Source organism: Sceloporus undulatus, chromosome 1, assembly GCF_019175285.1.
Source record: "Sceloporus undulatus isolate JIND9_A2432 ecotype Alabama chromosome 1, SceUnd_v1.1, whole genome shotgun sequence".
Classification (NCBI taxonomy): Eukaryota; Metazoa; Chordata; class Lepidosauria; order Squamata; family Phrynosomatidae; genus Sceloporus; species Sceloporus undulatus.
Genome location: NC_056522.1, coordinates 347983844 through 348009044, shown reverse-complemented (window position 1 = coordinate 348009044; position 25201 = coordinate 347983844). Strand labels below are relative to the sequence as shown.

At 42.6% G+C, this 25201-nt stretch overlaps 1 protein-coding gene across 7 annotated transcripts in view; it reads right to left on the bottom strand.

The window, feature by feature from the left end:
- The window catches only part of FLRT2 (fibronectin leucine rich transmembrane protein 2), a 133233-nt gene that overhangs the window by 87061 nt on the left and 20971 nt on the right, over window positions 1–25201 (bottom strand). For 2 of the 7 annotated variants that reach the window (XM_042476508.1, XM_042476485.1), the window contains exon 1: window positions 14661–16967. The exons of 1 other annotated variant lie outside the window; for it this stretch is intronic. The gene's annotated coding sequence lies outside the window, so the exon portion shown is untranslated. Of the gene's footprint in view, window positions 1–4664; window positions 4719–7641; window positions 7663–14660; window positions 16968–22599; window positions 23125–25201 lie in introns of those variants that run through there. 4 more of the 7 variants (XM_042476501.1, XM_042476494.1, XM_042476533.1 and 1 more) reach the window with 4 other exon arrangements.

The window sequence follows — 25201 nt, the reverse complement described above, 5'->3', positions numbered from 1 at the left end:
TCAAGGTTTGATATTTGAAATGTATACTGTTTTTGAACATTTCAAACCGTGGATGCTTGAATCCATGTATAAAAAAATCAGTGTACAAGAAGGGCTGACTGTACTATTGGATTGGGTGGGGAACTTTTGGTCCTCCACACATTTTGAAATGAATTTCTCATCAGCTCCACCCAGTATCACTAAATGGTAAAATAATGTATGGTAGTTCAGAGAAATGGATTAGCTGCCTTGAATTGCTATTTTGGGGCAAAGTCAGGATATAAATAAAGAGGGGGGAAAAGGGGAGATGACGATGATGATGGGTAATATTAGGAATTGACAGTATTGCCTCATCAGATATTTTATGCATCTCCTATTAGCTCTAGCCAGCACAACCAATAGTGACAAATTACTGTACAGTGTTACAGTCTAAAAAAATTAGAGGGCTACAGTTGTGTATCCTGGAATAATTGGATAGAGCATTGGGCCCCAAACTGTGCCCTTTAAGAGATTTTGGACTTTGGCTCCCAGAAGCCTCAGCCATGTTGGCCAATAGTCTGGGATTCTGGGAGCTGAAATCCAAAATCCCTTAAAGGCCATAGTTTGGGGACCATTGATCTAGAGCAGGGGTAGGCAACCTGTCCTGGGGGCTGGATGCAGCCCGGCGAGGCCTTGGGACCGGCCCCAGCCCAGTCCTGCCGCCGATTGCTGCTGGGGCCTTTGGTCTATCAGGAGGAGGTGGGCAAGCAGCAGGCAAGCAGCGGGCAAGAGGGGCAAGGGGGGCAAGCGGCGGGCAAGCGGGGACAGTTGTCTATAGAAGCCTCAGAAACATCCATTTATATTAACATTTTTTTGAAAATCAGCAAATTTTTTCGTTTGCCCCCCATTTTTAAAAAAGTGTCCTCCATTTGAAAACTTTGTCCTACATTTGTCCCAGTTTATTTATTTAATTTTTTTTAAATTATTTAATTATTTATTTTTTGGCTTCGGCCCCCCCCAGTTGTCTGAAGCACAGCAACCCGGCCCTCGGCTCAAAAAGTTTGCCTACCCCTGATCTAGAGGGCCATCTATTCTCCAAACCTGTTAAAAATTACACAGTATGACATCAGTTGAGACAGAAGGGATAGCTTCAGAAGACATTATGTTAATCATTGTCCAAGATGGAGATGCTCCTGATTGAATCCTAAAGATCATGTATAGTATACAGAGCTGAAGAAGGACTGGGAAACCTCTGACCTCCATCCACATCAACTACTACTCCCTTCATGTTTGACCAGTGACCAAGACATCGACCCAAGGATTCTAGTTATAGTAGTGTACCGCAGCTATAATGTTACATTCACTAAAAAGCTACTGTTCACCCACAAAGCCAAAAAGTATAATGTAATATAGAATCATAGAATCATAGAGTTGGAAGAGACCACTAGGGCCATCCAGTCCAACCCCCTGCCATGCAGGAAATCCAAATCAAAGCATCCCTGACAGATGGCCATCCAGCCTCTGTTTAAAGACCTCCAAGGAAGGAGACTCTATCACCCTCCGAGGGAGTGCATTCCACTGTCGAACAGCCCTTACTGTCAGGAAGTTCCTCCTAATGTTCAGGTGGAATCTCTTTTCCTGGAGCTTGCATCCATTGTTCCGGGTCATGTTCTCTGGAGCAGCAGAAAACAAGCTTGCTCCCTCTTCAATATGACATCCCTTCAAATATTTAAACAGGGCGATCATATCACCTCTTAACCTTCTTTTCTCCAGGCTAAACATCCCCAGCTCTCTAAGTCGTTCCTCATAGGGCATGGTTTCCAGAATATGAAAGAGAATATATGCCAGTGTTCCAGTTTTCTAACAGTTACTGTTGTGTCCCTCAAGTCATTTCCAACATATGGCGAACTTAAGGTAACCTATCACGAGGCTTTCTTGGCAAGATTTGTCAGAAATGGAGTGCCATTGCCTCTCTTTGTGGCTGAGAAAGTGTGACTTGCCCAAGATCATCCACTGGGTTTCCATGACTGCATAGAGATTTCAACCCTGGTCTTCAGGATCCCAGCCCAGCATCGAAACTGTTACACCATGCTGGGTCCTTTACTCTAACAGTAACCTCACGCTATGTTATCACTTCTTCAATTTTATTCTATGAAAGATCATCACATTATCATTTTAAATTCCTTCTCATTTAAATGCAATCACTAAAAGTTCAGAATATGATCCCTCTGCAATAATTTGGTTAGGATGAGGTGTGGGAGATCTTGTCCTAGTCAGCACACATCTCCCTAAACTATCTTCCTGAAGCTTGTAAAATATTATTGTTTATGAGATATTGATGGCTGGAGGGGAGCACTAAAGAGCAGAGAGTCATAATTAGAATTCCAATGCATTTGATCCAATAAAGATTCCATCAATGTCACAGAAAGATGAGTGGTTGTGAATCTTGGAGTCATGATAGCCCACACAGACTGATTTATACACTTACAATGCTGGACAAATGAAGGGCAAAGAATCCATGCCAAACAATTCCAGCCAGGCAACTCTTCACTTATCCTTCGGCTGGCTGCCGAAAACACAGACACTCTGGACTCAGCTGTTTCACACTGTAGCACTCAGCCAAATAACCAGTGCTAAAGTCCAATCTATCTACATTTAGTTAAATGGCTTCCTTATCAGTAGATCCACAATTACATCATGTAGACTGTATGCATTTACACACACACACACACATGTGCATGCAGATACACACCTGCTGATAAGAAATGTGTGTGAGAAAACAGAATCTGGGCAGTCAACAGACCTTTTCTCCCCCCATTTTCCCACCCTTTTTGGCAGGGCTGCTGGCAGCAATTCTAAACACCTCATTTATTCTGGATTTATAAAGGTCCTCTGTGCAGAGCATAGAGCTTAGCTTTTGACATTTATATATTTCTTCTCTAGAGATACTGTTGTATACATCGAATATTTTGCTTAAATGGCTGCAGGGATGTGGTAATTAAAATCAACAACGTTCCCTGTAGCTCCACTGCAAATGTTAAGGAAGAAAGGTATCTGCAAATAGAGAGGGAAAGTTCCAGTTAAGTCTGCTCCAAGGCATTTAAGGTTTTAAAGAAGAGAGATGTCCGCTGTGTCCTTTTATTGCTTAGCTATTTTCCAAGCATAATAGTCCACACTTTTCTCCCCAAGTAAAGACAGTTACTGTGTTATGTGCCAGTTCTACAGTGGAATGGCAGTGAGATTTGTTTATCCAAATTGGGAAAGTAATTTCTCAACTAAAAGAAGACTGTTACAGGCAAATATATGTTGTTGTTGTTTTTCAATCTGCTGGTAGGCTGTAAATCGGTGTGGTATCCCCCCCCCCCTTTTTTTTTTTTTTTACTTGCATGAGAGAACTATACGTTTAAGATATCCTTTTCTGCGTTAGTATGGAATGCACTGGTGAACTGTATTCTCTCTGAACAATCACACAGACACAGGTACACAAAATTGTAGGTCAGTATCCTAACCAATATCAGGATTTTGGGACAGAAATCCTTTAGCACAATTATACAATAGCTTATGAGAATATATCACATCTGATATCTTCAAATAGTATAGAGTGCAGTGCCTTGGAGGTTGCATACTCTGTTTCAATAAATTATACAATGGGGGAACATTACTAAATCAGCAAAAAGCCATGTAATATGTATAGGAGCATTAATATATTTGTTACTTGCCTTGTAGGTGTGTGATCAAGAAGTATTGTTTCAAGCAGCAAAACAAGACCAAGGATGTAAAGAATAAATACACAGATTTTCTTATCCTCAATTAATAAAGCATTGCAACATCAAGACACCACACCAAGATAAAAATGAATATGATAGGCACAAGATCTTTCTTGGATCTTTGGAATACTTTTTGGAAAACAGGTTTATAAAAAAATGTGCAAAAGCAACATTTTGTGAAAAATATATTGTTTTTTTGCAGAGTGTTTTTGTGCAAAAAGCCTAAAATAAAAACTATATATGATCATGTATAAGTCTAGAAATTTTAGTCAAAAATTGATTTAAAAACCTGGGTTGACTTATCCACGGGTCAATGCAAGTACTGTACTTTAACTCTTGTATTATAAAAGGAACCATCTCCTGGTGAAAAGCAAGAGCACAATCTGTCCAGATAGCACTGACACCTTCTTTCTTCTCTCATCCATCTAGCCTTTACTGTGAGCACCAACAGTTATGCCTGATAGAGTTTTGTAAGTTCTTTGATATTATTTTGCTTTGCTTCATCCTTTAGATACTTTGTTACATACCTAAAAAACTTTACTCTTGACTTATACAGAGGTCATATCAAAATCCAAAATTTTGATCCTAAATCTGCTCTCAATTTATACATGAGATCGACTTATAGTCAGGTATATACAGTATTCAATTATTACATTTTTAATTCTTGCATGCTAGAGGGAAAAATAAGCAAAGATGTGCATCCCTTTATTTTCTCCTTCTTCATCTCCATCATGTGCAAGGTTGGTTGACTTCAGGTATATGGAATTCATTTTGGTTTTTACTAGAACCCAAAAACTTAAAACCAAAGAATTCAAAACATAGGAATTTGATATCCAGAACTGAACTAATACACCCAAATTAACTCCTGGTTATCTCTCTTCACGCACATACAAACTTTTTTTCATTTAAGCAGCATAAATGGAAGTGTAATTTTCTTACCATTATTAAAGAACTGTGAGTCAAAAATCTTTCCCAATTTACTTTAAAATCCCCCAGAGATATACCAGTAAATCCCAATCTACATTCTACCTAGCCCATCTCTAATCTAGCAGAAATTAATCATTAATGTTGAAACAGATTGCATCATGATGTCAGGAAAGACACTCAGGCTGATTAGAGCCTGTAAACAGACAGGCACTAAAAGTCAAAGATAAGGGGATAAACCTATTGATTATCAGAAGGCAGGCACTGATCATAATGGGATGACTCTTAACAAAAAGATGTGAGGGCCAGTTCCATATGGTCAGATTGTGAGAGGCTCTGCATTCTCTACCTTATATAAACAGTGAAAATTGTACATCACACCCACTAATGCCTCTCCTCCCACAACTCCAGAGGTAAGGAGGACCGGGGCATATCCAGCTGTTGTTGTTGTTGTGTGCCTTCAAGTCATTTCCAATTTAGGGCCATTCTAAGGTGAAGCTATTATGAGGGTTTCTTAGCAAGTTTCTTCAGAGGGGATTTGCCATTGCCTTCCCTTGAGGTGGAGAGCATGTGACTTGCCCAAGGTCACCCAGTGGGTTTCATGGCCAAGCTGGGAATTGAACCCTGGTCTCCAAAGTCGGAGTCCAAAACTCAGACCACTACACCACCAACTGGTATTACTGGACAAGAATATTGGTTCTGTTTCCTATGGAAAAGATCATGACATAGGTTTCAAGATACTAACCAACCAAAAACTAAAGGAATGTGTTTTCCATTTTGCAATTTGGTGGCATTCTTGAAATTTCAGCATCTCTGCCTTAATGCAAGAAGTATACAGACAGAATAGACTTCTAGTTCACAGTGACAGTGTCTATGTGCATCTCCTCTCTCTCAATGTCTCACCACCCCACCCCAGCCCCAAGGCTTACCTTGTACTACCCAGAGTTGCTCCAAATTCAATTATTATAGCTAAGGCTATACACACACACACACACACACACACACACTTCCAGTTCCAGAATTTGCCATATTTCCCAAGGAGCAAACAACAGAGAGAGGTTTTTGCTGCCAACTGGAAGCACTTTTTCCACTTTCCTTTTTGTATTTCTTTGGGTAATTTTAGACAGGAAAGACATTCAACAGGCTTGTGATTATTCTGGAAAATATATGAGAAATAGTATAAACAATTGAAATAGCTTCTTTAAAAAAAATACCAATTTTTCCTGTTTCTGATTTTCATGGAAAAAGAGACACCAGAGTATGCCAAAGCATTCCAAATGTGAGGTTTTCTTTTTTCTTTAAAAAAAATCTCTTGCTATTCAATACAAGTTTTAAATTTTCAGCAAGCTGCCCCAGTTATAAGAAATTCATAACTTGTTCTTCATTGTTCAGAAACATAAAGAGAAACTGACCTTGATTAGTATGTAAAATGATATAAAGGAATCCTGTAGCACCTTTGAGACTAACTGAGAAAAATACATTTTTTAGCATGGATTCCCACCCATTGAATCAGATACAGACTTTATCAGATGCCACTGGAGTCCACAAACACGTATGCTAGAAATTTTTTCTCAGCTAGTCACAAAGATGATATAGGATGGATGGACAGACAGACCTGAAAGAGATTAACATTAGTATAGGTCTTTGAAAACTACTTGACTAATGTGTTTTTTTCTTTAAATGTGTAATTTACACCAGGTAATACTGCTTGCATTTTCATGAACTAGATGATGCATAAAATAAGTCTCGACAGGAAAATTACAGGAGCTCAACCAAATGGTGGGTTTATATTGTATGTGTATGTTATCTGACTTGGGAGAAGGTTACCTCTCAAGTATGTGGACTGACTTGATTTTTTGAGCCATCTGGAGATGTTTCCTCTGCAAATGCCTCCTTGATGACTGCATTAACTGTGCTCTCAAGTGCACTGCTGGGAACCTAGTGGACAGATGGTCTGGCTTTCGGAACAGGAGGAACTTGACCTCATGGCTGTCTGGTACTTTCCAACATTATGATTCCTGTCATTAAAACTGCTGTCCAAGTTAATATTTCAGTATCTTATCTTTTTCAAAGTATCATACGCTTCTCAGTTATCATTAAATAAAGGGGCGGAAGCTCTGTGTAGGACCTGAATTGTTACAGCTTCAGTTTTTAACCCCACCCTGCATTTAAACTCTTCCAAATGCATGGTTCCATTTTTGCTAAAGGTCTGATTGGTGGTTAAAACAGCATTTTAAAAATGGTTTTTAAGCTGACTTTAAAATGGTTTTAAATATGTTTAAATACCTCCTGTTGTACAGTGATTCTGGGGATCTGAAGAACAGCAGAGCTATTAGCAAATACTTTTAATAAACGAATTAATCAATAGACTTGCATCACACATTCAATGCATTCTGCCTCGAGAATAACACACCTTTGCATTCAATGACTGCAAATCCACATTTTCTTTGGCCGGAGATAGATGTGAGCTCCCTTTCCTAGGGAGTTTTTATTAGGCAATGAAGCAAAGACCTCAGGCAGCAGATGCAGGGGCACAAGAGGCAGTATCACACTTAGAAGGCAAAATGTCTCAGCCAAGTAGCATGGGTACAGCAGGATTCTCAGAACTGTAGTTTAAACAAGCTCTGAGGTTCGCTCTGTTACCCACTGCATATATGATATTATATATGATACAGACAGTACTTCCAATTGCACAACTTACCTCAAAAAAGAAAGCATGTGGACACACAAACACTACATAATTCCTCTTCCACACATTATGGCCTATGTGAATAGCGAAGATACACATGGGTGAAGATCCCCACCCCACCAAGTATAGAGGATCTCTGGTCAATATGTGCAAGAACCAAAGCATAGGTTTACCTTTTCGTGCAACATTTGTTTTACTTTTTAATTAAATAACTGCAGCTAAAACAAATTGCAAGCACCTAGGGTTAAAAAAATGGAAAACCAGTTCTAGTACATTAGTATGATCAGCAACATCCAGCCTTACCACTGTGTACTTTGCACTGCAGTGCCATCAATGGAAACAGAACTTGCAGCCACCCACCCATGAAGGGGTGCTTATAGACCCTTTTGGTGCTATGATTATGAAAAGGAAAATTTCCTTCCCGGGGACCTATGGTCACTCATTTGTTTCTGCTTATGAAAATGACATGCACCACCAGCTGCAGTTGGGAGTGTCATGCTTGGCAGCATCATCTCATTTCTGTCCCAATAAGGTCCTGGGTTTTGTTTCCATTCTGGGCCCTGACCTTTCCTTACAGTGTATCAAATAATAGCTGGCGGACAGACTGCAACAGACACACGCCTCAGATTATACAGTTCAGAAATATCAGAAGACAAAAATCTGTGTGAAGACAAGCCTGATAGGTTTACTTGCAATTACTTTGAGGAGGCTGAGGACTTTATTTGATTTGGTATCAAACATCCCAAAAATGGGAACATTATCTTGCACCTTCCACATGATGGTGCTCTGCCCCTTAACTGCTGTACTAACTGATCCAGCAACTCTCAGGTAATAGTAATTCTAAATCAATGGCTAGAGGAAATTCACAAAAGTTACACATGGAACTATTACGGAATGAATGTTGTTCACTTACAGGTACCATGGGGACAGATAGCAGCTGCTCCAGAGTATGTACACAGCTTGAAGTAAGAAGTATGGAATATACCCTTGATTTAATTCAAGCCATCCAAGAGGATTGCAAGGAAGATGAGAGGCATCTTCTAGTAGTAGTCAAAACCAATATGGTGTAGTGGTTTGAACACAGGACCACAACTCTGGAGACCAGGGTTTAAATCCTTGCTCAGCCATAAAAATCAACTAGGTGACCTTGGGTCACACTCTCTCAGACTCAAAGGAAGGCAAGGGCAAACCCCTTCTGTGCAAATTCTGCCAAGAAAACCATGTGATAGGTTCACCTTCAGGTCACCATAAGTCTGAAATGACTTCAAAGTACACAATAAGAAAAAAATGACAATTTTTACTTTAAGTTTTATAGGTGGCCCAATGGACTGGGATTTTCTACCCCATGCCCAGTTCAAATATGCATTTCCTGGATGCCTGTTTGGTTTGGTGGGACTCACACACAGGTGACCGTCCCAACAGAATGGGTCCACTGAATTTGAAATGGTTGTTGTCAGCTTTAGGTTTCAACAGTGGAATCTGACATCAGCAGCATCCTTCACTCCTCCTAAACTGAGCATGTACAAGGTAAATGAGAAATTAATCTCAGCATACTTAAGCTTTATATAGTTGGGAAGTCGAATAATGGGGAAAAAATCAAATGCTTAAAGCCTCCACAGGCTCAGGTTCTACAGACACAAGGGTTTATCAGGATCTGACTCTTTGATTGTCATGACCATTTAAAAGTCATCACCCCCAATATGTTTGCAAATCATTTTCCTTTATGTTAATTTCTGTGGCTGTGGTCCTTAGTCCATAAACTGTCACAGGGAATTACTCTATTAATTTCTCAGTTGACTAGCTGCCCAGTGATTAATACTTATGAAGGACTCAAAAAGCAATGTTGGAATATTTGTTGTGACCTTCAGGGATTGATCTATGGGGATGCAGGGGGGACCAATGCTATTAGGTGCTGGATAAATCCTTGGGTTTTTTTTAAAGCACAATCAATATGTGCTGATCGCTACTCAACAGTAGTGAAAATAAAGAATCCAGGATTGAGGTTATAGCAACTCAGAAGGCTGTATTCTTCAGAATAATCTTTCAAATAGAATTCCATTAAGTTTGATAAAATGGGAAGGGCCAAGAGAAACCTCTGAAGAGTACAGCAAAAGTTTTCAAAATTCTGCATAGACATTCTGTAGGCTACAGTAATGCAGTTAGGGACAGAGATCTAAATCTCTGTGGAAAATTTACGTAAATGCAGATAGAATATAGCTAGAACATGTTCCCTTACATTAAACCAAATTAAAACATGATACACACAGATGTTACCCAGTATATAAAACTAACAAAAGACCCTTTTTAAAAAGAAGATCAAAAAGCAAAACATGTTTTCCACTTGTGTATTTTATATTTTAATAATTAAAATATTTAATATTTAATATCTGATGTTTTATTATTGGTCATTACATTTTCTAGAACCTTAAATTAAATGTAACAAATTCGTTTCAAACACTCACTATTCCTAAGCTTCCATTCACTTCGAACAACCATGTCAGGAAAAGGAATTATAGAGAAATGAAGGCCATTAGTTGTGTAAATCACCAGTAAATGATGGAAGAACAAGAAGATCATAACAATCTAGGCTATGTTCAGTGTTCAGCCATTTTATTTGAATAATAGAACAGAAAAAGTTTAAAAAAAGACTGGAAAATAGTATTTGTTGTTTTGAATACAGTCAGCAGTTTGATTTAAAACACACACACACACACACACACACTCATACACACATAGAGATGTAACAAACAAAAAGCATGCTTGTTTTACTCTAGAGGATAGCTGGGGAAGTATATTACCTTAAAAGTGTTGCACTAGTCTCTGGTATCTTTTAATATACAGTAAAAAAAAATAGGAAAGACAGACAGACAGACAATTACTTTTAGACAAAAACATGCCAAAAAGGAATAGGAAATCATCAAGAATCTAATGCCACCACATTGCTAAAGAACCAAATGTTATCTCATAAATGTCAACTATGTTACCCCAATCAGAGCCATATAATGTTTAAGTCATCAATTCATAATAATTAACTCAACATGTAATATGGATCTGGCAAGAGACAAATTAGTATGGGAAGCTGGTCTTAATAATCTCCTAAAATGGACTATGTGTTAATAATCTCTCCATTCCCTTGACCTCTGATTTAAAAATACACAGCAGAGACACAAATGGGTGGAAATGAACACCCACCCACAAATTCTTTACTTATATGTTGCTCTAATTAATTACTGGTTACCATATTTCTGTGCAAAGTATGCATTTAAAGCATAAATTCTTATATGTTCCTAGGAGGCCATCGCAGTTCCACAAGCATCAGAATTTCTGGATGAAATGTGGACCACTGGATGGCCCAAACTACATTTTGTCTATGAATTTTATCATGGCAGCCCACCTTTAATTAGCAGTAAACTACAAAGACCTTTGTCCAAATGGCTGATGTTCATTACATTAATCACTGACACATATCAGTTTGAATTTTGTGCTCCTAAAATAGTGGGCAGTAAGACCATCTAGGAATTCAGTAAGCAAACTGAGTAATTTAAAGGTATCAACAATACAAACAATTCATTTGTTGTCCCCGATCCTCACCCTGCCTTCTGCCCAATGTACTTTGCAAAAGAAAAGGAGAGGAGAGAAGAAAAGAACATGCATTGATTGTACACTTCTCACAGATAGAGGTCACTAATGGACTGAATTTGAATCACTGTGGCAGAAACCTCAAAGTTATATGAAAGTAATCTAGTGAAAAATGAACTCACTTTTAGATTAAGAGCAGAGAGTGCATGGGTGACTAAGAGACTCTCCTTCTTGGAAACAAACAATGTTCTCTTAAGAGGGGCTATTTCCTTTATCTAAAAAGTGGAACAGGGAAGGGAAAAACCACACTTGTTAAAATGCTTGAACTCTTGCTTGTTTTTCAAGCAAGTAAACCTACGCTCTGAATGCCAGCAAACACAGAGGAAAATCAAATCAACATTTTTGAGTGTTGCCTTCCTAACCATTGACAGACACATACACATTCCCAATTCTTGCCCCAAACCACAGCATGCATTTCAAAATGGGTGGAGGTAGGCTTGTTTTCAGCAGATAAGTCTAATTCTGTATCAACTCTATAGCTAACCAGGAAATAACCATGGCTTATAGCGACAGTTTAAATTAAATCCATGAACTGAAAGTCAAACGCAGATAAAGATCACATCTTACAAAATGTGTGTATAGAACCTTAGCCTAACTTGTGTACATTCCAATCAATTTCTCACTGGTTTAAGTCTAGATTTCTGAAAACTGCACCCAGCATTCTGGATAAGAGTCCAATTTAAAAGAAGAACATCATCACTGGCCTACACCTGTTTCCCCCTCTTTTAAAGACTGTGATCCCACCTGCAAATAACCAACCCAGTTTTCAAACCAAGATAATGAACCAAGTTCAAGATGTTTGTCCGACTGGTGTGCGGGGTGCTTGACCCATAAAAGTCATAGAAAGTTTGGCATGGATGCACAACGCCTGAAAAAGTACTCTAGCGACTTCCCTGACCTTTGTAGTCAAACAGTAGAACAAGACAACATAACACAGGGAAAACTAAGAGGAAGAGAAGGCAATAAAGAAGGAATAATTGAACTAGGCACAGGAGAGATTTTTTGTTCCCCATCACTGAAAAATAATGGGGCAAAGATGATGATCATCTTAAGGAACTTAACCCCAAAAGAAGGTATTATGTTGCATTTAAACAAAAACGGCTAATTGCACAAGGCTTCCAAATGATCTACAGCCTTCTTTTACTCTGTGCAACAGAGCAGATAGGTTAAGGTTACTACAGCTGTGAAAGAAAACTAATCATGTCTCTGAAGGCCTCTTTCCCACCACCTTCCATAATGTGCCTAGATATGTGCCTTCAAAAAAAAAAAAAAAATCCTGCAAGTATCAGGATATCTTGATCCTTCAATGAAGAAAGCCACCACCCAAGTATCCTTTTGAGTAACACACTTTCATCTGAAGCCTTTCCTTGATTCCGAGATGGATCAGAAATACCACTGGTGAAGGAAGTTGTCCAATATACACCTCAGTGAATAAACCCAGGAATGAACCCCAAGATGGATTTGAAGGGAGGGTGGAACAACAACAACAACAACACACTCACACACAATTAAAATTTTAAAAAAGTGAGGGGTGCAAGATAAAGCTGCCTGCAGAAGATTTAATTTTCAGCTCCAAATTGGCTTGAGTAGCTTGCAAGCACTGCAGAGCTAAGAGGAGTAAATAAATCTCACCAAGGAGTAAATAAACCTTTGAATATGCATGGAATATGAGTGTAAGAAAAAGAGCTTTGTCCACATATTTGCACAATGTGTATGTCCCTTCCTTTCTTCCTGCTAATCCAGATTAAAGCAATGCATGTACAAAAAATGTTTTAATGTACACATACACACATCAGGAACTAGAGAAATCTCATCAGCACTTTCTATATGCAAACACAGGCTTTCACATGGATTTGTGCTTTGGACTGTATTAGCTTTTGTAAGCCTTTAAAACAGATTTCCTCCATTAAAATTAATTAAAAGCTCCTGTTGACTGAGTCTCCATTCCAAAGGAGAAGGTTGATAGTCTCTCCCTTAGTTTACAGCTGGCTTCTTTTTCTTAATGTATGTTTTATTTCACACTCTAGGGAGCTGCCTCAGCTGCTCCTTTCAACCTTCTCCATCTCCTTTCCGCTTCTCAATAGCCATCATTCCTGGGACCAGCTCCATGAAATAAGGCTGCTGTCCATTTGATAAGCCTTGAAATGCAACCCCTGCCTCCTTCTCCCTTCCTTCCCTCCTCAAGCCATCAAATTCGCCTTAATGTAGCTATTGATGGGGATCTGATGAATTCTGATGCAATTTGCAGGTCCTTTGCTTCACCCCTTCACCCCCATTTTCTGCTGCTGGTCAGCTGCACTCTTCATAGTATCATAGAATCGTAGAGTTGGAAGAGACCACAAGGGCCATCCAGTCCAACCCCCTACCATGCAGGAAATCACAATCAAAGCATTCCCGACAGATGGCCATCCAGCCTCTGTTTAAAGACCCTCAAGGAAGGAGACTCGACCATGCTCCAAGGGACTGTGTTCTTACTGTCAGGAAGTTCCACCCAATGTTGAGGTGGAATCTCTTTTCCAGCAGCTTGCATCCATTATTCTGGGTCCTATTCTCTGGAACAGCAGAAAACAAGCTTCTTCCCGCAATATGACATCCTTTCAAATATTTAAACAGGGATACCATATCACCTCTTAACCTTCTCTTCTCCAGGCTAAACATCCCCAGCTCCCCAAGTCTCTCCTCAAAAAGCATGGTTTCCAGACCCTTCACCATTTTAGTTGCCCTCCTTTGGACATGCTCCAGTTTCTCAACATCCTTTTTAAATTGTGGTGCCCAGAACTGGATACAATATTCCAGGTGGGGCCTGACCAAAGCAGAATAGAGTGGCATTATTACTTCCCCTGATCTTCTAGACACTATACTTCTATTGATGTAGCCTAAAATTGCATTGGCCTTTTTAGCTGCCGCATGGCACTGTTGACTTTAACCTGAGCCATCTTACCAGTTTGGTTCCCCTTCTTCAAAGTCCTCCACATTCCCCCTCCAATGGACCCCTCTTTCCAGATGTGGTGCCTCCCTGGATGCCAAGGGAGGACACCAGTGTGTGTGTACCTCCCTTTCAAAGCTAGCCAGGGGGTGCACTCAAGAGAGTCAAGGGAGGATTTGGAAAATTAACTGCAAAGCTGCTTTGCACATTCACCTGATTATTTCCTCTCTCCTTCACATAACACTGGGGTCAGGTGGGGGATCTGGGACTTTATGACTCCCCTTTTCCCCTTTCCATACAGTCTCCAGAGTCAGCCTTTGAGGAATCCCTTTGCGGTCCTGCCTATACAACACTGTCACACACACAACACACATACACAAGGCTGTTTCCTTCCAAGGAAGCAATTCCTCCTATTTTCTCATCTAGAAACCCAGATTTGGATCTGAAATTAATAATTTTTTTCCTCCTTTTAAAGCCTCTCAGGGGAAAATGGGGTTAAAAACCCATCCATAGTGGAGCAATGATCCAGTTTGGTACCGCTTTAAGCTCCATGTGATGATGGCATCCTAGGTATTTTTTGTTGGGGCCACAGAATGCCATCGCATAGAACCATTAAAGCGGTACCAAACGGGATCAGTTATACAGTATGGATCTTCCAAATGGAAGGGGGATTGGGAAAGGGGGAAGGACGGAAGAAAGGAGGTAGAAAGGCTGGAAGGATGCAAAAGGGACAAGCCCTGGAGAAACCCAACTCTACCTGGAGGTTTTGGGAGATGTGGTTGGCTCCTGATCCTCCTCCTCCTTCCCTGGGATCTGGAGGCCCTGGGGCAGCAAGGAAGAACCCACCTTGGGCAGCCTTCTCCTCCTGGACTTCCTCTCTTCCTTCCCAGGGCAGTAGGATCACCATGAAATGCGACGGAGGCTGCTGCCTCCCTTTCCTCCGCCTGGTTCTCCTCCTACGAGGCACCATCCTCCTCTCCCGGGCTCCTCCAGCAACACGCAGCCCCGGGCTCCAGCATCCCCACGTCCAACAAACCCGGGCAGCAGGACCTGGAGCAGCTACTCCTCCTCCTCCTCCTCCTCAGCAAAAAGACCAGGAGAGCTGGGCTCCCTTTTTTCTTTCTCTCTCTCCTCCCTCCTGGCCGGGGATTTGCAGAGAGGCAAGAGCCACCAACCAGATCCACGCAGATCTTGCAGATCTCTCTTTCTCTCTGTTCTTGGCCACAGGCAGACCTCCCTGTGCAACACAACAGTGCCTGGGAGCCTGTCTGCGGGGAGGTGAGTGCCCTTGTCTTTCTCTCTTTTCAAAGTCTAGCTTTGCTTTCTCTCTTGCCAGGGGGATGTTTTACAGTCCTGGAATCACTGGATAACCATCTCTCTCTCTCTTTTCAAAATTCAGATTTGTTCTTTCTCTTGACAGGGAGATGTTTTTACAGTCCTGGATTCATTGGATAGCCATCTCTCTCTCTCTCTCTCTCTCTCTCTCTCTCTCTCTCTCTCTTTGCAAAGTCCGGCGTCTGCTTGCTTCCTTGCTTGCCTGCCTTTCCAAGCTGGAGTCTTGCAGGCTGACCTTGGCAATGAGGAGGTCCTCTGATCAGACCCTTCCCCTTCGGATGGAAGCCGTGCTGCTTGACACCCCAAGGGAGATGTTTCGCAGTCAGGAATCCAGTGGGTAGCTATCTCTCTCTTTTATTTCTTTGCAAGGTCCAGCGCTTGCTTGCTTCCTCCCTTCCTTGCCTGCCTTTCCAAGCCGGAGTTTTGAAGGCTGAGCTTGGCAACAATGTAAGTGGGCGCTTACATTACTGTTACATTACAATTGTTACATTACTGATCGGTTTAAACGTAAGTGGGAAAGAAGGAGAGGGCTCCGATCCGGACTCTTCTTCCCTTCTGGTGTTGTAATAAGCCGTGGCTTTTAACTCCTTTTTTCCTTTGCTTGCAGCCCTGAATTCAATGGGGAGCCATCTCTCTCTCCTCTCTTGCTTGAAATCCCAGGAAAATGTTTTACAGTCCTGGATTCACTGAATAGCCATCTCTCTCTGTCTCTCTCTCTCTTTGCAAAGACCAGCCTTTGCTTCCTTGCCTTCCCAAGCTGGAGTTTTGCAGGCTGATCTTTGCAATAAGGGGGTCGCTCCCATCCGACTCTTCCCTTTTGATGGAAGCAGTGCCTTTTCCTCGCATGAAACCCCAAGGAGATTCACTATATAACCATCTCTTTCTTTCTCCCGCTTTGCAAAGTCCAGCCTTTGCTTCTTTGCTTACTTGCCTGCCTGCCTTTCCAAGCTGGAGTTTTGCAGGCTGATCTTGGGCAATAAGGAGGTCTCAGATCGGACTCTTCCCTTCTGATGGAAGCAGTGCCTTTTTCTCGCTTGACACTCCAGAGAGATATATGTTTTACAGTCAAACGATTCACTGGATAGCCATCTCTCTCTTTTCTACCTGCTTTTCAAAGTCCAGCCTTGCTTGCTTGCAGGGTGATCTTAGCAGTAACTGAGGTTTCCGATCTGATTCTTCCCCTTCATAGCTCGTCTTTTCCTTTCTTGGCACCCCAAGGAGATGTTTTAGAGTCCTGAATTCAGTGGCTAGCCATCTCTCTCTCACACACACACACAGCAACTTTTCCAAGTCCAGCGTTTCCTTGCCTGCCTGCCTTCCCAATCAAGCCCAAGTTTTGCAAGTTGATCTTCTTTAGTGGCAAGGAGGTCTTCGACTGTGCCTTTTCCTCGCCTTGGGAGATGTTTTACACTCAGGAGTTCACTGGACAGACACCTCTTTCTTTTCCACCCGCTTTGGAAAAAAGTCCAGGTTTTTGCTTGCTTGCTTGCTTGCTTCCTCGCCTGCCTTCCCAAGCAAGGAGCTCTGCGAGGATGATCTTAGCAATAAGGAGGTCTCCGATCCGACTCTTCCTTTCTGGTGGAAGCCTTGCCCTTTTCCTCGTTTGATACCCCAGGGAGATATGTTTTACAGTCCTCTAGATTCACTGGATAGCCATCTCTCTCTCTGTCTATCTATCTCTTGGATAATCCCTCCCACATTTCACGTTTCAAGAATGCTTGGAAGGCAGCAGCAGGGCTGCAACCTGAAAGCTTTCCAAGAAGCAAAGGATTCTTCTTTTCCCCCTCCCCATCATGGATTATCCTCCCTTCTTTCTTAAATCCTTTAACCCATTCTTCACCGGAAAAAAACCCCTCTTTATGCCTGCAAATGAGTCTCTCCCTCCATATATATATTAAAAATATGCGCTTCTATTAGAGAGAATACGGCCGTCAGTACCAAGGGGAATCCGTGCCTCTTTTCTAGCCAGGGCTCGGGTCCTGCCTTGGCAGCTGCCTCTATTAGCAGCTCTAATTGCCCCAATAGAGGCGCATGCATTAAAGAGACACAGGCTGCATCCAGCACTTTGAATTGCATTGGCTCAGTGCTATGGAATTCTGGGAACTCCAGTTTGTGGTGGCACCAGAGCAGAGTTCCCAGAATCCCTTGGCGGTTCAAGTGGTATCAAACCGGGTTAATTCATCAGTGCGGATTCAGACAACAGATTTTTTTCCCTCCCCAATGCAGATCTCCTAGGGCAGATAGGAGGTTAGTTTCCCCCCTCCCAGCCAAGTTCCTTATAACAGCAAAATGTAGGACGTTGCAACATGATAAGCCCAACACACTCAATGTATCAGTGTAAACTCGTGCTTCTTGGGATCGTGTTCAAAATGGAGGACTTGTTGGAATCCCTCCAACAGAAGGATGGAAATGGAGGGCACGTCCTGGAAAAGGAGGACGTTATCTAGTCACCCTGCTCCCAGCTCTTTCAAAGATCTCCAAACCAAAATGTGCCACCTCCCAACTCTGGGAGTCTATCAAGGTAACCAAGCTTTATCAAATCAGATGAAAATGCTCAGCCTTGGATCAAATTTTGGAGTGGGATTTTTTTAACAATAACTTTTTTAAAAAAAAAACCTTCTGGGTTGAAATAAATGCATGATAGCCATCGGGGAAGGGAAAAAACTGTCTGTGTATAGAGAGGTGTTTCTTGGAGAGAAAGAGAGGTAGAAAGGGGCAAAGAAACAAGTCCCAGGGGGCCTAGTTGCATGTGAACACAGCCTAAAGTGGTTTTTCTCCCTCTCCCCGCCCCATTCCTCCTTCTTTGAACTTGTATCTGGCAAATTCAAATCAATAAATAAGCCAACAAATCCCCAGAGCACCAAGAGATCTGTTTTGCTTTATCTTGACTTTTCTAAGTGGCTGGAGAAATCCAGGAAAGTTGATTTTCTCTCTCTCTCTCTCTCTCTCTCTCTCTCTCTTCTCCTCCAGATGTGTCGGCCTTCTGTGTCTACATGCACACTTTTTGCTAAAACCACCAATCCTAAATAATGCATTTGGGGTAAACTAGGAAGCCACTTGAGAAGAGGAAAGAGATGGAGGAAGGAGAGAGGGATTAAAATCCAAGATTATTTTAAAAAATCGTCCACTAAACTGGGTTTTCCAACCTGTATTGCTAAATTTATAGTCTAAAAACCTTGCTTGTGGTGAGGTGAAGTTGGAACTGCTGGATCTTGCTGGTCAGAACATACACTATCCTGAGTGTCTCACATTTAGCACCCAGATGGAGGCAAATTGGTGAAATTGTTCAATATTGTGTACTTCAGCTAATAGGAAAAGAGCCACTAAGCATTAGAAATCCCCTTTGGATTTCCCCCCATCTCTTCATGCTGGCTCTCCCTCGTTTAAAGACTTCAGATTCTCAGTAAACATGGCACCAGTGTCTCTATTCCCCCCCCCCAATTAGTTTAGGATAGAGCTCCTATTGGCACAGGTGTTTTCTACGCTAGGGGCCTGAAAGGTTATGAGCAAAGGATGTGTGAAAGGGCTCTAAGGCTACAGAGAGCTCTCCTGTATGAATGAAGCTTTTCAGTGGAGTTAGTTTACACAAACCTGACCGCAACCAGCTACCAAACGTAAGCTCGCAGCCTTGTCTTACAGAAGTGAGTCCTATCAAGTTCAGTGGAACTTGCTCTAAGGGGAAAGGTGCCCAGAATTGCATCCTGAACCAAACACAGAGACTGGGGCAGAGGCCCACTCACACTCAACAGCTATTGTGCCATTGTTCTCCTTTGGTATCCTGGGATTTATAGATTGGCAAGGCAGTAAAGTGCAAGTGTTGTTGTTGTTGCTATGTACCATCAAGTCATTTCTGACTGATGTCGACCCTAAGGCCTAAGGCTTTGTTCAGAGGGCAGTTAGTTGCCTTTGCCATCCTCTGAGACTGAGAAAGTGTGATTTGCCCAAGGCCACCCAATGGGTTTCCGTGGTGGAGCAGGGATTAAAACCCTGGTGTCTAGAATCACAGTTAGTTTTGCCAGTCAAACTCAAACCACTACATCAAACTTGCTCTCTAAAGTGCAATTGCCCCTCCTAAACTACAAATCTTTGGATTCCATAGGAGGGAACCATGTTAAAGTGCAATAGGAGCACTACAACCGCTTAGGGTGAATGGGCCCTAGGCCTAAGACCACCCTAATGTCTTTATACCGAGACTGCCTGAAGTGCAATGCCACAGCGATGCTGAAAGTCAAGACTATAGGCTTTCACTTGTCCTGTCTCATTTTCCTCCTTGCTCCCAGGTATTATCAGTGCTCAAATGTCTTCCTTTCCATGCTCACACTCCATACCCACATTCACAACAAGCACACTGGTGGCTAAAGCAGACAAGAATAAACTACGCACGTTTATAATGATAGCTTCTTTTTAAAAACATTTAAAGAAAACACCTTCTGCTGACTTCAAATGTAGTTTCCAGTGCACTGAAAAGAATATGTCAAAGGGTGGAGAGAGTGGCCAAGGAGCATTCCTGACCTTAATTGTTGGCCCTTTGCAAGCCAATGATAAACTCAAATTGCCACTCAAGGCCAACCCAAGGCATTTTGCTTCCAGAGGCAAGAAACAAGACAGCACCCTTTCCATGCCCAGTCTCCAAACTGACAGACTGGCAGCTAATTCTTTCTTCAACACTGGAGACAGGGCTGCATCTTCTGCCACACCTGGAGGCAGTCTTAGGACTTTCAGGGTAACCTCCAGTCCTTTAATGCCATCTTGACAGTGGCTGCCAGAGGCAAACCCCAAGCTCTCCTTAATGCTGGAACAAACCAGCTCTGCTATAGTAGATGGTGAGGCTTCAGAGGTACAGGTTTGGCCTATGGCTCCCTGGGCACACATATCAGAAGAGGCTTCTCTTTTTTGCTTCAGTTACATATACAGTCAAACGCACACATTTAAGGAACCCAGAACTGATGGGGGTTGCTTAAGAGCAGGAGGCAGGTCCAGAGAACTATTGCCTTCCTGCAGGGTTATTTATTTAATTATTGTCCCATTTTTTTCCCTTACACAGTAAATCATATTCTTAAGAGTGCCCTTTTTTTTCTTTTTTGGCAGGGCTCAACCACAGTTGTGCTTAAGCCTATTTAATTACGCTTTTGAGGAGCCTCAACTCCTCAAAATTTGCCTGATCGTTTGGGACAGGTCCATCACAAGAGTCCCTTAATGTCATCCCCTTTCCTTCTGTGTCTTGTCTTTAGGTTGTAAGCCTGAAGGCAGGGAACTGCTTTTACTTGTTCTTTTTGTTGTAAAGGGCCATATGTACAGTGATGGTGCTCTATAAATAAATTGATGATGATGATGATGATGATGATGATGATGATGATGATGGGAGTCTCACTGCCAGCCTATGTACTTAGAGATCATGGGACTTCCATGCTCCAGGGCGGAATCACAAGGTCCCAAATGCCAAAAAGGTGACTGGTTCCTATTCCTAATATTGTATAGAAGAATCAGTGCCCCATCCTTTTCTTTGCAAAGGGGACGACACAAAAATCCTTCATGTACTTCTGACCCTCTGAAGGGAAGGAGGAAGGGATGGAAAGAGAGGGAGACAGAGAGAGATTTGGGCTGTGTCTGCACTGCAGAAATAATCCGGTTTGGCACCGCTTTAATTCCCATGGCTCAAGGCACTTTTGGCTTACACTACCCAGAATACCATAGCCTTGAGCCATGGCAGTTAAAGCGGTGCCAAACTGGATTATTTCACCGCTTGCAAGGTCTGAAAGGGAAAATCTGTCTCTTTCGCCCAGAGAGCCTGGCACTGTTGTCAAATGCAGTGGGAATAGTGGAAGGAGAAAAGGGGGAATGCCTGAAAATCTAGGCTGCTGGGCTCATACATGTGCTGCCTTAACCCTACAAGGGAAGGAAGATGGATAGAAAAGCCATTTGCCAGAGAGTGATAAAAGGAAAGTGGAGGACATAAAGGAAGAGAAGAATTTTCCTCTGCAGAATATTTGGGTTTAAAAAAGAAGTGGAAGCTAAAACAAAAGGGAAGAGGACGCAAGTTGTCCAGTGTTTCCAACTGATTGAGTTTGGAGCCTTAAAAAAATATTGAAATTTACTTCTTTTTAAAGGGGAAAAAAACCCAGAGGGGGAGTAAGCAGGGAGGCTCTTCTCTCTCTCTCCTTTCTCTCTTCCTCCTCCCTTTCTGAAACCTTTGCCCACCAGTTTTATCAGCCCATATCATTTGGGGGGGGGGGGGGGGGGGTCATCAGGGTTTAATTAATCAGGGTTTACTTGCCACTAAGCAGCAGCCCTGTCCTCACTGGAAGCAGGTGTGGAATAGAGCAATATATCCCCTTTTCTCTCACCACCACCATCCCATTGTTTGGTTGTTCCAAGCAACTAAATCCCACGATTTAAAATCGTGGCAGATCCTACCTCCCCAAACCGATCAGGATCCACGTGGATCTTTTTTGCAGAGAGAGGGAGGATAGGACAGAAAAGAACAGGGCAAGAATTAACCCAATGGGGCAGAGGGGAGGGAACAGCCAAAACCCAGCCAGCATATGTTCATATACACAGACTTTTGACACAGAACTTGCCACCTAAGATCTTTGCCCATTTGGGAAACTAAAAATTGGGAGTGGGGGGCTTCTCTGGAATATGAGGGCTCAGGATCTCTGGTGTTTCATGCCTTGCCATGTAATTCTGAAGTATTTGAGGAAAGGAAGTTCCTCCCCAGCTTTTTAAAAAACCCTCAAAATCCATAAATAAATAAATTCAAAATTTCTCACCTCCCATTTTGCATTGCAATCTCCCCCCCCCCCCGGTCGAGGGAAACCTGCAAACGCCTTCCCATCTCCCCCCAGTTTTTAGGGGATTTATTCAGCCAGCCCCTCATTTTGCGAAAAAGAGAGGGAAGTATTTGAGGGACCCCTTTTAGAAAGGAGGGAAGGAAAGAAAGGAGGGAGGGAAGGAAGGAAGGAAAGTGGGGAAGGATGGAGAGTTGTGTCCTTTTAGAAGACAACCCTCGATCTATGCCCACATTGTAGAGATCCACAATCCTTTTAGAAAGTATAGGAGGGAAGGAAGGAAGGAAGGAAAGTGGGGATGGATGGAGGGTTGTGAAGGAAGGAAGGGAGAGAGGGAGGAAGGAAGGAAGGAGAGAGGGAGAAGGAAGGAAGGAAGGAAGGAAGGAAGGAAGGAAGGAAGGAAGGAAGGTGGGGATGGATGGAGGGTTGTGAAGGAAGGAAGGTGTTGATGGATGGAGGGTTGTGTCCTTTTAGAAGTCAAGCCTCGATCCATGCCCACCTTTGAGGGATCCCTTTTAAAAAGTATTGGAAGGAAGGAAGATAGGTGAGGATGGGTCCCCCTTCCATCTTTACCTGCGGCGCTGCTGCTGCTGGAGGCTCTTCTGCCCTTGGCTCTCACCCAAACCCAACCGCAGGGTCAGGAAGGCGGCTGGGTCCCGGCATGGCCCTGGCTTAAGGCTCCCCTGCTGCTGCTGCTGCTGCCGCCAGGGCTGGCTGCTGCTGGCTTCCATGGCGGGGCAGACCCCCCTTCGCCAAGCTCATCGTCGCCCCCTGGTTCCACGGGGTGATGCTGGTGCTGGTGCTGGTGGTTGTCGCCGAGGATGGCATCGGACCCTGGCCCTTCGATCCTGCCCCAAAACCCCTCTCCTGCAGCGCAGAGCCAAGCGCCGTCCTCCTCCTGGCCGCCGTCTTCTGCAAAGGAGCTGGGCTTGGGGCTGCCTCCTCCTCCTCCTCTTCTCTTCTCTGCCTGCCTTCCTCGAAACTCCGCCGCCGTCTAGCAAAGAGCGGGAGGCAGCAGCGGTGGGCGTTTAACCCTCGCCCAGCGGGGAAGGAAGGAAGGAGGGAGAAGGCAGGCGAGGGGGGGCTGCTATAGAGGCGGCGGCTGCTGCTGCCCCAAAGGGTCTGGACGGAGGCAGGCTTCGCAGAGGAGGAGAGGGGCAGAGTCAGGCAGAATGACCAGCCATGCCCTCCTTTTAAGTCCTCTGCTCCAGGAGGAGGCCCAATATGTCCCCTCCATTTTGAGCAGCATTAAGAAGCACGAGTTTTATATTGATAGCAGAGTTTCTAAGCTTTTGTAACCAGACTCATCATCCCCTCCTTGTCCAGGACCTGCCCTCCATTTCAGATTTCTTGCCCAGGAGGAATCCCCAAATGTGTTTATAGGATAATTGTTAAGCTTTTGTTTGGTCGTGGCTTTTATTCTAAGCTTTTATTGGGGGGGGGGGGGGTGACCACCTGCTTTTTATGTTATTTGTTTGGAGTGTGTCCTCATCTTTTCGTTTTTCCCCAGGACATTTCTGGACATCTTTTCCAGGAGGAGTTCCAACATGTCCTCCATTTTGAGCAGGATAAAGAAGCATGAATTTATCTTTATAGGAGGAGAGAGTTTCTAAGCTTTCGTTTGGTGAGGACCAGAGAGACCAGACACGTCCTCCTCCTTTTCTAGGAGACGTCCTACATTTCAGCCTTCCTTGTCCACCAGTTGTTCCAAAAACGTCCTCCATTTTGAGCAGGACTAAGAAGCATGTATTTATATGTACACAGAGTGGCCAGGCGTCCTCCTCCTTTTCCAGGACCTGTCCCAGTCCCACACATTTCAGCCTTCTTGTCCAGGAGGGAATTCCCAAATGTCCTCCATTTTGAGCAGGACTAAGAACGAAGCACAAATTTATCTTTATAGTAGAGTTTCTATAAGTCGAAGCCTTGCAGCCACACAAAAGCGACAACAATAAGTAATACCAATAACAACAACAATAATAAAACTTTATTTTTACCCCGCCTCTGTGTCGAAAAGGCAATCGAGGCGGTTTACATTCCAAAAGGATCCATACAAAACCCAATATCCCAGTCCTTCCCTCCCCTAAAACATCAATTAAACGTATCGACCATTAAAATAGTCACAAACGAGCGAATGGGGCAACCCAGGCAGAGACAAGATGGAGGGCGACCTCGCTTCCCGCCTTTTCCCCCCACCCTCCATTTCCAGACTAGGTCCCCTCAGAACAGTCGCTTATGAGGGCTGAGCGAGTGAGGAGCCTCGGGGGGCGCCTAAAGCCAGCCCTTCCCCGGCTCAGGAGCTTCTCTCAGCCCAGCGCTGCTTCTTCCTTGGCTACAGCCTCGTGTAAATCCCTCTCTTTAGCCAAGGGGGCAGCAGAGCCCTTCCCAATCCCAACCGCCCTCTCAGCTCGCCGGCTAAAAGCCCAGACCCCCTCAGTCATGACCAGACACGACGTCCTCAATTTTGTCCAGGACGTCTCCTCCATTTCATGGCCAGGAGGGATTCCAAAATGTCCTCCGTTTTTAATTTTTTAAAATAATAATAATAATAACAGCTTTATTTTTACCCCGCCTCTCTGTCAGAAAGACAATCGAGGCGGCTTACAATTAAAAAGAATCCATATACAATACACAATATCCCAATTATTCCCCCCCTCCCCTAAAACATCAATAAATTATTTTAAATTATTATTTAACGTGATTATTTTAAATTATTTTAAAGTATTATTTTAAATCATTTTAAATGATTATTTTAAATTATTATTTTAAATTATTATTTTAAATTATTTATTGATGTTTTTAGGGGAAGGAGGGAATAATGGTGATATTGTGTATTTTATGGATTGTTTTTATTGTAAGCCGCCTCTATAAAAGTTAAGTCCATGCTTCTTAAATAATTTTAAAATAATAATTCTAAATAATAATTTTAAATAGTTATTTAAATTATTTAAAATTATTATCTAAAAGTATTAATTATTTAAAATTATTATTTAAAATATTTTAAATTATTATTTTTAAATTATTTTTAAACATTAATATCTAGAGTGAACTGTGATAATATGTTAAAATTGGAAAGTACTGTATGGTATATATGATGTTAAACATAGAGCTGGAGATCGAGGAAGTAATATGGTTGTAATTCAATATAAATATTGACTAATTTGTTAGTGCTTTCTAT